Source organism: Propithecus coquereli, unplaced genomic scaffold, assembly GCF_000956105.1.
Source record: "Propithecus coquereli isolate 6110/MARCELLA unplaced genomic scaffold, Pcoq_1.0 Scaffold30, whole genome shotgun sequence".
Taxonomy (NCBI): Eukaryota; Metazoa; Chordata; class Mammalia; order Primates; family Indriidae; genus Propithecus; species Propithecus coquereli.
The window spans coordinates 5,186,070-5,190,746 of record NW_012148619.1 but is presented as its reverse complement, the minus strand read 5'-3'; the positions used below and the strand labels follow the sequence as shown (position 1 = coordinate 5,190,746).

The window sequence follows — 4,677 nt, the reverse complement described above, 5'->3', positions numbered from 1 at the left end:
GACTCTGTCTCAAAAAAAAAAAAAAAAAAAAACCACTGAATTCTTTCCAAATCAGACTACAGATTTTTTTCACATCTACCACGCCAAGCATGATATTTTTATTAAGAGTAGTACAGAGCAGCAGCCTGTCTTTGGGGAGATGACAAATAAGCACACTGTTCCTCTTACACACAATATGCTACACATCTTTATCTCCACTCATCCTTACAGAAGCTCTTCAGCTTTCCATGTTTCTTTCAGGAGATGACAAGGAGCACTGGTTAATAAGCTCTTGGGGTTATTCAGTATCCCTCTTCAGTGCTCATTTTCTGAAGTTGAAAACACTTATGCACGTGCACACATGCACACTAAACTTTGTCAGAGATGAAGTACTTCCAAATGGCACTTGACTGTGGTTAAAAGAATCCTGGCCTGATAGGTCTCATTACACAAGATGCCAGACCTAACTGTTCAAATGCTAAGAAAAGGAAACATCTTGGTAAAAAGTGGCTCACAGAAGTAGAGGTGACAGTTTATTGTATTTCTACATAAATGTATGCTGGATATACCATTTTAATAGAGAAATATAACAGAATTTCTTATTATAGAATATATCCCAGGAAAGTATCTATCATTTGACTTAAGATAAGAAATGTAAATCTGTTTGACTTATTGTCATGAGTTTTTTGGTCTAGAGTTATCTGTTTTCCCCTTCTAGTCATTATAATTTTCTAAAACAGTTCAGACAGTATTAAGCAGTTTTATTCTTAATGTCATTGGTAAATTTTATGTGTACTTTCAAGGCAAGCTATGGTTAATATTGTTATTTTACAATGTGGTTTTGAAAGTCTTCCAACACAGCTTAAAGTTACTCAACTCAGTTTTCACCCTCTAATTTCAGAGAGTATTAACAAGTCCATCCCATGGTTAAGTTTCCTACCCCTAGGTAAATCCCTCAAGGATTTATTATAACATCTCAGCCTTTAATTTGTGGGTCACATTCATGCTTATTCTTTATCATTCCAGCAAGAGAGTCTATTTGAGTTATATAGTAATATAATGAAGAAATTAATAGTTGTTGAAATAGAATAGATAGACTTGTAGGAACTTAAGATTGTAAGTCCAGGGTTTTGTAGATGGTAATTGCACTGTGTGTTTCAACTGGACTAGACTATTGTGACCATGGAAGTTGTAAACCTAGAAAGTTCTCTGCTTTTGCATTTTTTTTACCCAGCACAAATTTTGTCAAGTAGTATGTATCACAAGATACTGTGCAAGACCTCACCTCACACTAAAACATTTTATATAAAATAATCAAATTTGATTTTTATTATGTTGTTAATGATATGTTGACAGGGAGGGTGGAAATTTTTAATAAAAAAATAACATTTAACATCTTAAATAACAAGCCTATGTCATATTATGTGATATATCTATTAATAGTTGTCTTATTGCTAGATACAAGCATGTGACTCACTTTCATCCATCATTCTGTTCTGTGAAAATTAAGACGATTGCTTAATATGGTTTTATTTAAATGACAATACATGCTGAGAACTAATCTAACATTCTAGTGCCTGTAAAACAAATAGTAGAAAGAAGTTTTGCCTAGTGTGCCCACATAATGCATTAATCTCCTCCTCCAAAATGATTAATTTGCAAATCAGGAAATTCTTCCCTATATACATTTCCTTCTAGTAGAAAACCAAATTAGAAAATTTATCAATTTATTCCCTTTGTTCTGAGGTGCTGTGAATGTCTGATGTGTAATTCTACAAGAATCCTCTGCTTAAAAATAATTGATCCCACCCCAAATGACCAGAGCAGCTATACTAACATTAGCATTACCTTATGAGGGTGAGGAAAATGTGTCACTTATGGATATTCAGACTATTCTTTCATTTGAAAAAGGGCTTTGTCATAAAAGGTGTCTGAAAGAAGAATTCGCTTTCTTTTTCTCAAGCTCCAAAAAACATATAATTCCACTACTGTGTAATACATATATTCTCATAAACCTCTGCAAAGTACAAAACAGTCTATTGCTTGGTTTTTATTAAGGCTGATTTTCATGCACCAGTAACATTGTTTTTCATGTAATATGCCTCTTTTAAGTGTTTTCTAATTACCAACTTGAATAGTTTGTATTCATCAGCTTCAGTGCTTGTATTAAATCATCAGAGATATTGATGAGCCTGACTGCTGTAAATGATATATGCCCTTATGTTCACCTTCCTTGGGATGGACTAAATATCACCTAAATTCCCAACAAATTACATACCAACTTCTCCAACACTAGAGAAAGAGAAGTCTACCCTGGCTACATGGACACTAAAAAGCTAAAGTTTCAGCTGAGCAATATCCCTTTTCTTTGGCCTGCTTTTTTCAAATGGCACAACTTTAAAAACACACATCACCACATTAAATGTAACTGTGATATTCAAGGCCCAAAGGAGCCTATTCTTTTTTTCCTGTGAGTTTCATAATCTTTTCAGGATGCCTCTGTTCCCTGAAAGAAAATTGCTATAAACCCCAGCTTAATAGGTTGGATTATGTCTTGCCACTCTCATTTTATCTTTCGTGCTTTGCCAAGTCCTTTTCCTTAAATACAAAGATACATCAGTTTAAGTACACTAGATTTTTTTTAATGTGGAATTATAAAAACATTAGGAGAGAATATTTGTATTTCAAAAGGTCTTTTCACTTTATACAAGACTCATAGTAGATTCCATTTAAGTATAAGTTCAATAGTATATGTCACTTAGTAACAATTTAATTTAGTTATAACTTTTTAGGGATAAAACTTTTTGTAAACCTCTGTACTTGGATGACTTCCTTAGAGATTTCAGGTGATTCTAAAGGAAAATTAACTATAAATTGTTATGACTTAATTTTTAACCTTATTACAGTATGATTGTAATAGCAGAGCCCAGTCATCTTTTTACCAGAATGTTTATGTTTCTGAATGATCAGATACAATGCTTTCTCAAAAATGGCATATACTAATAATTCATTGTTATTTTCAAACAATGAATCCTAAGTTAACTTAGGATATTCCCAATAACTATTCATCCCCAAGAGTAGGGAACTTAATTTTTTATGCATTAGTGTTTTTAAGTCATTTAATTTTTATAAGTATTTTATGAACCTTTAGTTCACTTAGGAATTAAACTATGTGCTCTACCTTATAATTAGGTAGGTATTAACTTTTTTGGAAATTTTATCAACTCAAAGACAATTAAGATGTTCCTTAGAGTAATAGAACAGTTATTCATTTTGGGGTTTCATGATAAAATTATATATCCAAAATTCAGGTTTAATATTTTAAGTTGGTGGAATAGAAATGGAAGGAGTAATAGTTAATAGACTTTCTCACTAGAATAAAATTTCAACCTGTTACATATTAATATATACCAGTAACTATATAAAATGTCTGTAGTTAGAGATGAATATTTATGAAACCAAAAAAAGATTTGAATTTAAAGATATGTATTCTAGTAGCATGGGCAATAAAGGATAGGGATAGAGGGGAGAGATGCTAATAGAAAGATATATCAAAGAAAATTGAAATGAGAACAGAAGTCATTTAGAAAGATATTAGGGAAAATGATTTATTAAGCTAAACAAATAAGAAGAAGTATCTTAGTAAATAAGGACAGTTGGCATCTATGTAGGTGTGGTCTTGGGACTTTGCCACCCAGACCAGGGATTTGGGCTGTGGGGAAGGATGATGACCATCTGCTCCAAGTGACTCCTACTGGCTGATACACAGAGCTCAGTTGGCATCAGTCTCAGAGGAGACTGCCAGCCTTCCAATCGGGAAATAAGCAAAACAATGGCATTGCTGTCAAGCACAGAAATGAAGTTTAAGGTTTAAGTAATAAGTGGTGACTCAAAAAGGGTCAGGGAACCTTAGAGTATAATCCAGAGAGATATATGTTAGCTTGGTTGTGGAACAGACCATCCTCACAGTTAATGGAGGATGCTTGAAAATCTCAGCAGAAGTGATCTGCAGTGACTGTGGTGAGCAGACTGAAACTATTACAGCTCATAAGATATTTAGCACAACCTTTAACATCTAAAGTAGACACAAAGACAGTAAGCCTACAAAAGGAAAAAAACATACCCCATACACAGATTATATGAAGGTAATGTAAAAATTATTAAGATTGAGACAAAGTAGTATAATAAAAAGATAACTTTTGCCCATCTCCCTGTCCCCACAACAAAGTTTATTTAAATGATCTTCCCTTTAAAAACCTTCAAAAGCAGAACCAGTGAACTTTTTATTACATTAAGGGAATCTACATTTTTTAAAGAGCTTGAAATTAAGTCATAGAGTTTAGAAACTATAAATTGTTCAATTTTTAAAAAATAGCCTTTAGACTTTAAAAACCTTATTGAAATAAAGACTCCTTGCAATAAGAATCTTTTCACTTTCTCTTTTTAAATTGGAGATGGATTCAGTCTTATATAATACTTTACATTTCAATAGATAAATTTATGTTCTTCCTGTAGATTTACAGTCATTTTCAAATATGTTTAGCTATAATTATTTAGAGCTCATGTATCATGATTACTTTTAAAGAATTAAATAGAAGAGATTCTTAGCTGAAATATAAATTTAATATATGTAAATTTTCCATATAGTTTATTGAGCTCTAACTTCTTATGTTTTCAGATATATTTTTTAAACTGCTA

The 4,677-nt window shown here is 32.1% G+C and overlaps 1 protein-coding gene across 2 annotated transcripts in view; it reads left to right on the top strand.

Annotated features, from left to right (window-relative positions):
* Positions 1-4,677, top strand: part of ELP4 (elongator acetyltransferase complex subunit 4) — a 297,140-nt gene that overhangs the window by 272,730 nt on the left and 19,733 nt on the right. The gene's annotated exons all lie outside the window — the stretch shown is intronic.